The sequence below is a fragment of the Etheostoma spectabile genome, chromosome 5 (assembly GCF_008692095.1).
Source record: "Etheostoma spectabile isolate EspeVRDwgs_2016 chromosome 5, UIUC_Espe_1.0, whole genome shotgun sequence".
Lineage (NCBI taxonomy): Eukaryota > Metazoa > Chordata > Actinopteri > Perciformes > Percidae > Etheostoma > Etheostoma spectabile.
Genome location: NC_045737.1, coordinates 35,651,231 through 35,662,266, shown reverse-complemented (window position 1 = coordinate 35,662,266; position 11,036 = coordinate 35,651,231). Strand labels below are relative to the sequence as shown.

The 11,036-nt window shown below is 43.1% G+C and overlaps 1 protein-coding gene across 1 annotated transcript in view; it reads right to left on the bottom strand.

Annotated features, from left to right (window-relative positions):
* The window catches only part of LOC116688873 (gamma-crystallin M3), a 13,728-nt gene that overhangs the window by 2,122 nt on the left and 570 nt on the right, over positions 1–11,036 (bottom strand). The gene's annotated exons all lie outside the window — the stretch shown is intronic.

Genomic DNA, 11,036 nt, shown 5'->3' with positions numbered 1-11,036 from the left:
CAGTGTGTGTTTATAGTGTCAAATAAAAACAAATTAAAACAATCTCATCTGGGGAAATGGACTCTTGGATATGGCTTATGAATGGATTATGATTATGAACTCTTTTGTAGAAACTGTATTTAAAGAGTACTTTGAGTGTTTAGTGTCACTTTTATGAAGGGTGTGGGACCTGTGGCTACCATCGCCAGCCACGAGGGGGCTCACTTTGACTGATCTGTCATGTTTGCTTGCATACAGGCCATTAAGAGCCTATTCCCGCCAGCTGTCGCTGTTAAAAAAATTTTGTATAGCCACTAGGACGCTTCTGCCGATGTTCTCGGCTAACACCGATTTGTTGGACATTTCGCAGAGCGACCGTAGCCGACAGTACCGCATCTGGTTGGGGGCGGGTGGGAACAGGCTCTTGCTGGCCTTTATGCAAGGCGCTGTTTGAGCGCCTTGCATTTACTCCTGAGGACTTCCCACGGCTTGTTGTAACCTTTGTTGGCCATTTCTTTTGCGAGTTCCTGATAAATTATGGAAATCCTTACATTTTTGCTATCTAAAATAGCTGTTATATTTTGCTCGTAAATTATATTCAAAAAGTCTCTTGTTTCCTCATTTGTCCACTTCCATCTGTCTTTGTTGACACCCGGCATGTGTGCAAACAGAGCGGAAATACCGGGCGGAAATCAACTAAATCTTCTTTGTTTTGTGGCGGGTTGCAACCATAAAATGACCTAAAACTTGATCGTAATTCATTATTTATTCGGCAAATAACGTTTCCATCAGCGTTCATTGCGTGAACCTTATATCAATCAAGATAAAATCCGATGAGACCGAACGTATTTCCTTTGAGGCGATAGTCATGAAATTAAATCAAATTTTATTGTTTCCATCAGGCATTTTTCATTTGATATCACTTATTTCGGATAAAAACGTGTGGATGGAAACATAGCTAGTGATTCAGATTAGCATCCTTTTAGGATAAAATGTTATTACTAACAGCTGCTTGCTGCCTAAGAAACTCAAAGATACTTAATTTTATGACTCAAATATATTTTTGTATAAAACTTCAAAATATGTCATTCTGACAGTTGGACAAGAATCTTGACAGAAGTTGAAATAGTGCAGACATTATTTATTAAATGCTGTTTGACATAATCAGTGAACATTTAGTAGGAATCAGTGATACGCCTCATGCTCATGAACCTCATGCCACCATGTCCCTGAAGCTCCTGTACTCTCCGGCCTCAGGACTCATCCTGCCTCTGAGTGGTGCTGCTCGTACATCACCAGTGCCTCCATCACTGGCAGACTGCGTCCGTTCATACTGTTACGTTCCATGATGTTGTCACAGTCGGTGCCATCTACTCGTAACTCGGACCACCAAGTTTCCCTCTCATAGATCTTCATCCTGAAACTGGCCTCTGTGCTGTTTTTTTTGTGAGAAACAAACTCAAAGAATGTCTATATCAAGTTTAGTCCCACCTGTGAGTAGAACAATCGTAACACAGTATGCCGGTTATACCTACCATGTGGATCATACGAAACACTGACTCAGTCTCCTCATGTCCCATCATGCTCACTTGTCGTCAGGCGTACTCGCCCCTCTTGCTAAGAGTACTTGGTGTCTCCCATTAGTTTGGGCGTCTCGTAGACCATGAAGCGCCGCGTCTCCATCTCACCCTTCAAGGACTGCACCTTGCTCATGGTATGGAGGACGTGTCGAGCATTCGCTACAGCACTCAGGAGACGACCCTTGAAGTTCCTCTCCTCGGATAAAGTGATCTGAAATAGGTGACCTGTAATGGTTAGCAAATAACAGCAAGTTAATATGGTGACAGTTTTGGTCAACAACAATTTCTGCTCTATACAAAAGTTTTAAATGTCCTTTTTCCCCTCATTTCATGTTCTGTTTCATGGTTGGCTGTACATTTTTGTGTAGTGTTCTGTCTGCTGCCGAACGGCCTTCCTCCTGGTTTACAAAAAAAAAAAGAAAAAAATTAACCTTTCCTTTTATTACAGACGACACGTAAGAAATGGCCCCCCCTGCTGCCCCCCTCCCCCTCAGAGAGCCCAGCCCCCGCTTACTCAGCAACTTACTCTGGAAGAGCCACAGAAGGGGTTTATTTAAAATTTTTTCAAGGACTGGTCTAGTAGTCACTAACAAAATGAGAAATGCTTTTGGTGCCTTTTTCTGCCATTGACTCAATTTTACGATAGTTTGTGACTTGACCATAGGAGTACCTAGTCTCTTCTAACATGGTGCTTGACTGTTTCATTTTTTCTCAAATTGTTTCTTTTTCTTTTATTAGGCTATTAAAAACAAATTAGCCAGTAATCAACACACAGCTTACACACCCCTGTTCTTTTTAGATGTCTTTGTTGTTGAATAGTTAGTCCCCCTACAACGGCGTCTGATGACACCACGGCAGTGTCGTGAAGGCAGCCGCTATGATTGGGTCGTGGGCCACCATGACCATAGCAACCATAACGCGCAGCAAATTTATTATTCCTCGTATCGATCAGATTCTGACACAGTAAACGTTTGTTAATAAACACAATTGTGTAGTCTATCTTAACAATACAGTAACGTGTTAAGATGAGAAAATGGATTATTCAGGCAAACAACCAATCAACATTAGTCAAGACTCTAAATACAATAGAAACGATAAAGAAATCTCAAATAATTTATAATAGAGTGAGATATGTCTTGGATGCGTGTCTTTGGTCTTGAACATGCACTCTACCAATGGTATTTAATTTTTGTTGTATGATTCTGATTTCATTGAGATTATTGCTCCCCCTAATGTCTGTTTCAGCTATATCATTTATGTATTTTCGCTTTAAAAAAAGAATTTAACACTTCAAACTGTTTTTTGTTTTTTAATTGTTATAACAAAAACAATAATGATCTGTACACACAGTCCCGTATAATTTGAACAGTAATTTCAGTATGTAAACACGCCCCCCAGCACCGCCCCTTGCATTAGTTTCCAAGAATGATGGTTTCAGAGTTTTTTTTGGTTAAATACGCCTCGATTTCTTCATTGAAAGAAACAGAAGAGTCCCCTCCTCTCGTCATTCTTAGCCTGTCCTCGAATTACACAATTTAATCATTTTTAATGTTTTGGCCATCGATAACTACTTATCGCTGCAACAGAAGCCTTTGTACTTCCCATCAGTGTTAGTCTGTGGCAGATAGGCCCCCCTCTATCTTTGGACACTGTCTACACTCACATGCCTCAGTGCACAAGTTGTCCAGAGAAGGAGCCGACAGGAGGAATCAGAGCTAACACGTTTTATCCAATTATCAATGCTTTCTATCGTGTAGGCGGAACAAAACACGAACTAGTAAAATTTCCGAATTTATCTAACAGTAACCAGCAGTTTAAGTGACCCAAACAAGCAAAAGATGCCGACTACCGTCAGTTTTGTCGTTATCTTACTAGGTTGGCATTACCAACAAACATTAGTTTATCGTTAGCAAGCTTTAAAGTGGCTATGTTGCATTACTCAGGGTGCATTCAGGTCGCAGCCAAACCGGCCTCCTAAAATAAGATCAAAAATCACAGAAGAAATCAAGAATCGAAATAACTTACTTATGATCCCCGAATGGAACTCTTTTTGTATTGCACAAATATGATAAAAGTAGTAGAAATAGAAAATAAGAAATATAAAGGCATTGGTACGGTTTTACACTAAGATCATGTTATATTTATCCATTATTTTACATAATTACAGTAATTAAGGATTTGGATGGTGGAAAAGTTTAAATATAATAAAATAATAATACTTGTAGTAATTTGAAATTTGCGCACACATGTCGCGTCCATTGTTATTGGCACAATGCAAAACAGAATAACTACGATATCATTTGTCCAGTTTTCCAACCTCTCTAAGTGTGTGGTGTGTTGGTTGTGTGGTGTGTGTGTTGCTGTGTGTGGTGATTTGTGTGTGTGGGGTGATGTGTGTGGCAGACACCCTAGAGGGAGGATTTAAAAATTTTTTGATGGCCACAGGCAAAGGACTTCTGTGGCGCTCTGTGGTGCTTTTGGAGAATTAGTCTGTCCACTGAAAGTGCTCCTGTGATTGAGCACAAGCCCCTGTAGTGGGTGCGGACTGTCCAAGATGGCATTAATTTGGACCGCATCCTCCTATCTGACACCCCCGACGAGAGTCCAGATCGCACCCCCCGGACTTCACTGCCTTTTTAATCAGTTTGTTGAGTCTGTTTTGCATCCGCTACCCCCGCAGCCTGCTTGCCCCACATGCCACATCCAAGAGGAATAGCACTGGCCACCACAGACTTCATAAACCTCTCAGCAGGTCCTGCAGATGTAAAGACCTCATCCTCCCAAAATAGAGATGGCTTGCCCTTTCCGAGAGGGCTTGAGTGTTCTTGGCCCATTCCAGTTTATTTCTCAAGTGCACTCCCGGTATTTGTAGTGCTCCACCATTCCCACTGACACCCACTGGATTGAAACAGGGCATCACTTGCGGCCTTGCTCTCCTTCTATCCACCACCACGCTCCTTGGTCTTTGTCACATTGAGCTTGAGAGGTTCTTGCTCCTTCCATTTGACAAAGTCCCCCACCACAGCTCTTGTACTCAGCCTCTGTCCCCCCGCTGCTACATCCAACCACAGAACAGAGTCATCAAAAAACTCTGCAGATTGCAGGACTCTTTTTGGTATTTGAAGTCTGGTGTAGAGGTTAAGAGGAAGGGAGAGAGTACAGTCCCCTTCGGGGCCCCGGTGTTGCTGACCACTCTGTCTGATACACATGTTGCAGGTGGCACTGCAATACTGTGTCTGCCATTCAGGTAGTCACAATCCAGGACACAGGGGGGATCTCACCTCTCGCTGTCATCTTCTCACCCACATGGCCGTCCGTATGTGTTGAAACACGTGGATAAGTCAAACAACATGACCCTGCACCGTGCTTGCCGGGCCTGGTCCAGGTGGCGTAGAATGTCGGTTTGAGCCGGGAAGTGATGGCGTCCTCACTCCCACCGGGGCGTATGCGAACTGGAGGGGGTCAGGAAGGCCTCTCCATGGCCCGCAGATATTCCAGAACCAGTCTCTCCAGGGTCTTCATAATGTGGAGTCAGTGCCACGGTCTGTAGTCCCTTGTCGTCACTGGGCCGTGCGTCTTTGTCACATGAACGAGGCAAGATGTCTTCCACAGCATGGGGACCCTTTGGAGACTAAGGCTCAGGTTTGAAGTCACTGGTGAAAGACTCCCTAGCTGAGAGTCACAGGCTTTGACACCCATGATGGATACCATCAGGCCTGCCCTTATTAGAGTGAGTCGGTCAGCTGTCTTCTCACCTGGTCAGCATTGAGGCACACGAGGTCACAGGGTGGGAGGGTGAGGTTGAGTCAGCTGGAGAGAGTTTAAACCGGAGGGCTAGAGAGGGGTAGGTAGTGGTCTCCCGGGCAGGATGACAAGGGACAGTGCAGGGGGGAGGTTGGACTATGGTGTTGGGGTTAAGACACAGTTGTGTTAAGGGGGGGATGGGCATGAGCAGAGCATCAAATCTGTTAAATAACAGATTGTTTTGGTTGGCCCAGATGTTTGTTTAGTTCTGCCATGTTTTCGCACGATGGACACATGGGCCACTTATGTTTTTAAACTTGTAAATCCGCCACCCACCACTTTTGAAAATAAATATGAACTTGCCTTTTTTTTTTTTTTCGTACTTTTTCCTTTAGTTGATAGGGACAGCTGTAGACGGACAGGGGGAAGAAGGGGGGTGCAACTTCTTGCGCCGTGACCGGGGTTGGATCGTACCACGGCGCCAGCGGTAAGGACTGATCGTGGTACTTGGAGGTCACCACTCAACCAGGGGGTTACCAGGTCACACGAAAGAGGACTGGCAGTAATCAACACATCTGCTATCCGGTTATTATTAGGAATGTGGCTATTGCAAACAAATACATTTTTAACCCAGTCGTGAAAATTTGTAGCTATGTGGTTTCATCATTGTTTTTATTTTTTGATAATTTGTATTGCTTTATGCAATGTTGTCTAATTGTTATATACCTTCATATTAATCCATTTATTTTATCCTTGGTTTCGAGATCATAAAACCCTTTGTGGTGGGGTTCCACAGTGATTCAGATTTGCAAACAGTGTAATGAAAATGTTCTTGCTAACCAGCTGCTTGCTGCCTACCGAAAATCAAATCTACTTAATTTGTATTACTCCAAATACTTTTTGTATCACCTGGATCATTTTTTTCAATACTAACAGTTGGACATATCTTGACAGAAGTTGAAAAATGCAGACTATTTATTACTGGTATTGAGAGAGGAGGAAGGGGAGGGTGACACATTCAGTGAACATTAGTAGGACTCAAGTGGAATACTCCTCCTGCTCATGAACCTCATCCCTCCGGCCCATGTTCCCTGAAGCGCCTGTACTCCCGGTGCTATGTACATCATCCTGCTCGTAGGGGCTGCTCGTGAATCATCCGAGTGGCCGTCCTCACGTGGCGGACTGGCAGTCCGTTCATAACTTAACGGTCCATGGCTGTTGTCGCCGTGCGTCCATCAGCTCTTACTCTGACCACCCGAAGTTCTCCCTCTCTAGATGCTTCATCCTGACTGACCTCTATGCATGTTTTTGGTAGAAAGGATAAACACATTAATGTCTTAATATGGAGTTTTGTGGGTGTTGGTCCCCGTAGTATAATCTTGCGATGGGCCCGCTGTTCTATGCCTCCATGGGATCATACGGCAAGACCTGATTGCCTGTCCCTCATCCCATCATGCTCATACTTCGTCAGCGTACTCGCCCCTCTCAGGAGGACTGGTTTCCCATGTAGTTTGGGGGCGGTCCGTAGACCTGAAGCAGCCGCTCTCCACCCTGCAGGAGTGGCACCTGTTCACTTAGTAGGACCTGTCATAGCATCTCTCATAGCACTCATAGGACGACCCTGGAAGTTCCTCTCCTCGTAGAAGATTATCTGAAAAAGTGACTTTAATGGTTTGAACTAACAGCAAGGTGATGTAGTGAGCCTATTTGGACAGTATTTATGCTAATACAAAAAGAGAGTTCAAATTACCTTTCCCCCATGTTCATGTCGGTGTTGTCATGTGGGCTGTAATGGTCTGTTTATTCCTGCACTGCCTTCCTACCTGGTGTTCACCCTTTCCTTGATACACGACCAACGTAAAGAATGAAGTGCCCCCTCCCCCTCAAGAGCCCCCTTACTCAATCACTGGTACTATGAAGCCAACAGAATCATAGTTATTTAATTTTTTGTCAACGACGCTAGTGTCTGTCCATGCTCATGACATCCAAACAGAAATACTACATTTTACACTTTGTACATGGTGAGGATATATGTGTGGCTAGTTTGAACTGTGAAACAGAGGAAGGGTCCATTACTTATTTTCCTTTTATTAGGCTTTTTCAAACAAAAGTCGTATTAAAACATTCTTTGGACGCAAATGTGTGTTCACATTCTTCTTCCGGAATTCTGTCCCTCATGTGTCGGTGGTTGGCCAACTTTAGTTCCCTGTATGTCTCTCGTTCGACTCCCTGTAAGAATATATGTCCCCCTATAATTGTCTAATCTGCCCACTGATGATATTAATAAATCCAAACATTGTGTAGTCTAATACATGAGTGGAGTAACTCAGAAAAACTGAACCCAAATATGCAGCGAACGCATACCAGTTTAGTAACCTTTTTCAAAGACTTATAATGAACAATTAGAAACTAACCATTACTACACAAATAATTTATCATAGTTTGATATGCTCGATGTGTTTTTGGTATTATATTATTCACATGAAGAGGTTAACTTTTTCGTTCTTAACAAACAACCGGCTGGTGATATGTCACAGGTGTTTTCCGGTCTTTAATCAACAAACACCCGAGCAACCCGGCGTGGGGTGTTCATTCCCCCCTGTGTCCAAGGCCGTCCTAACTCCATGCTCCCCCGTCCGGATCCACACTATTGTGTGAGCTTTTTTCGTCGCCTTAGAGATGTTATTTATGCTTGTCTGCACATTTGTCGTTTTAATTTCAAGAAGTTTTGAGTGTTGTGCAACAACTGTCCCATCAAGCTCCAGCGACTGACCTCTTCTGGCCCACTGCGTGCTTTCAGCCACCTTCCTGCCCTCATCCACCAACTCTGCATACTTGGCTTTCCTTGCCTCATTTGCTCTAGACTGCGGAACTTGAGTTTGGCCGCTCCTGGTGCCGCGTTCATGTTTGTGTCCCTGGGCCAGATCGGGCAATATAGAGTCCAATCTAAATACAGTAAAACATATTCATCTAGTGTAATGATGCCCCGATTACGGCAAATTGGAGTATCACTAAAGTAAGATTGATCCACTTTGTGCACATAGATTCAAGACCAGTGGGTGGACTCAGTATTTTCTCGGACCCCTGCAAACCTGATCACAGCAATTGACATGTCAGCCTCATGTCGTCTTTCCATCCCTGTTTCAGGGTGTGCCCAGCTAGTGATGTGCCTACCGTATAGAACTGGAGTGCTTCTGTGGAGAGCCCTGGTCTGATTAGAAGACGGGCATTCATCCCACCTTTTGGACGAATCCATCCACTTCATATAAAAAAAATCAGACAGAGTCTATTATCGGCCATAAACCAGACTTGCTTCCACTGGTCAGTCACCCACTCATAGTCTAATAACCATGGTGTCTGTCACCTGACTCAAATCGGTTAAATCAAAGATAAACAAAAAGTGGATATACAACACCTAATTGAATTACAACTATCCACGCAATGGTAAAACCGAAAGGAAAATTAGATTGGCCTATTCTTTGCTGAGTTTCCTGCTAATCTTTGATTTAGCTTTTTTAATTTAATCCTAAACCTAGACTAAATTAAACTCTTTTTGAAAGCTTGTGCGTAATCCTCCGCATCCATCATGGAAAACATTACAGCCAATTATATTTGTGTTGTATTTTACTGAGCTCCTGACCATATTCTGAATTTTTTCTTACTTCTCAGAGTTTTTATTAGGTGTAGTCCGTACATCAGACAAATAATTTATTTGTAGGTGATTTTAATATCCATGTGGATGTTTGACAACAATACCTTTTGGTAGTGCTTTCACTCACTGCAATTTCATGGTTTCAGTCAAAGTGTGCCACTCACTGTTTTAACCACACCCTCGGACCTGTGCTGACATATGGCATCGAAATTGAAGATTTAATAGTTTTCCGGCGAAATCCTATTATCAACCAATCTCTAATATCTTCTGAACTTCTTACAGGGCGGGCCCCTTTGCATGCCTAGGAAGTGACGTGACATGGTGTATGAGCAACCGATACCTGATGTCAACCTTGACAGCATGCTGAACTGGAAGATCAACAGCACGCTGTTTACAAAAGGGGATATCAGACTTCCATTTCCTGTAGGAAGCTGAATCCTCACAGTTTCCGCAGGATGTTTGAGATGTCTAACCCGGTCTGTTACCACTTAATGTTGAGATGTTGTCTAACCAGGCGCTGTTACCATCATGTGTTGGGGATTCTATACCAGTCGTGACCAGCAGATTTGGAGATGTTCTAACCAGTCTGTTACCATCAGGATTTGGAATTTCTACCCGTCTGTTACCAGCAGAGTTGGAACCTTTTCAAACGTCTGTTTACCACAGATGTTTGGGAATGTTCTCCAGTCCTGTTTACCAGCGGAATGTTGGATATGTTCTTCCAGTCCGTTACCACCTGATTTTGGAGATGACACATCTGTTTCCAGCCGATGTTGGAGATGTTCTACCAGTATTTTACCAGCTGAATGTTGGATAGTGTATACCAGTCGTTACCACTGAAATTTTGGATATCTTCTACAGTCTGTTACCATCAGGATGTTGGAGATCTTTCTACCAGTCTGTACCATCAGGGGGGTTTTGGAGATGATCTACCAGTCTGTTACCATCAGTATGTTGATTGTTCTACCCTTCGGTTACCAGCTTAATGTTGAGATCTTCTACCATCTGTTACAGCAGGATGTTGTAGATCTTCTATCCATTCTGTTACCAGCAGGATTTTGAGGATGTTCTGTAAATGTAAATTGCTGGAGTTATATAGCGCTTTCTATTCTTAACGACTACTCAAAGCGCTTTACTCTACAGGAAACATTCACCAGTCACATGCCTGTGGCCGATGCGCCGACAGGACAACCTTCTCATCAGATAAACACTCACACACATTCACAATCGATGCGCATCACAGGGGCACCTCGGGTTCAATGTCTTGCCCAGGACACATTCGACATGGGACTGCAGCCACGGATTGAACCACCAACCTTCCGTTGCAGACAACCGCTCTAACCACTGAAGCCACAGCCCTGACCACCTTCTCCACCCCACACACGGGGTCCAACAGAAAGCAGGCTCCGACCTCTTTTGTATTGTCGCGAGCACGGACCGGCTACAGGAATCATTCCTACCACAGGCAATAAAACTCTTCAACACTTATCGCCTGGGTGCTAGATGAGACCCCTGGACTCCACAATACTGCACTAGTGCAACTCACAATTGGTTTATTTACCATTTTAAGCATAACTGGTAGCGTTGCACATTTTGGTTCCCCCATCCTGTAAATATTCACTATTTGTTCTTATATTTAATTCCTATTATTAAATTATTTTTAATATTATTATTATTATTATTATTATTATTATTATATTGTTTCAGTATATTGTATGTTAGGTACTTTCATCCTATATCATGCTGTGTTACTGATGTGTGTGTGCGGCTGTAACACTATAATTTCCCCTTTTTTGGATCATAAATATCTAGCTAGCTCTCTAATCTCTCCTATCTTTGTTTTACTAATCTTAGTGCTCGCCTTTTACCCCTGACCTAACCACTCTGTTACAGAGACTGGAACATTTGTTGGCATTAATAAATCGCACTAAGTTGGTTTCAAGTCATAGTTATCGAGCATCAATTTGTTAATCTAACATAAATCCTCCAAGTATGCTAAAGTTAAGGTAAAGGCTCAACTTTGACCAATTCTATTCTCCTTATATATTCTTTGTACATATATATACCTCTGTACATTTCTC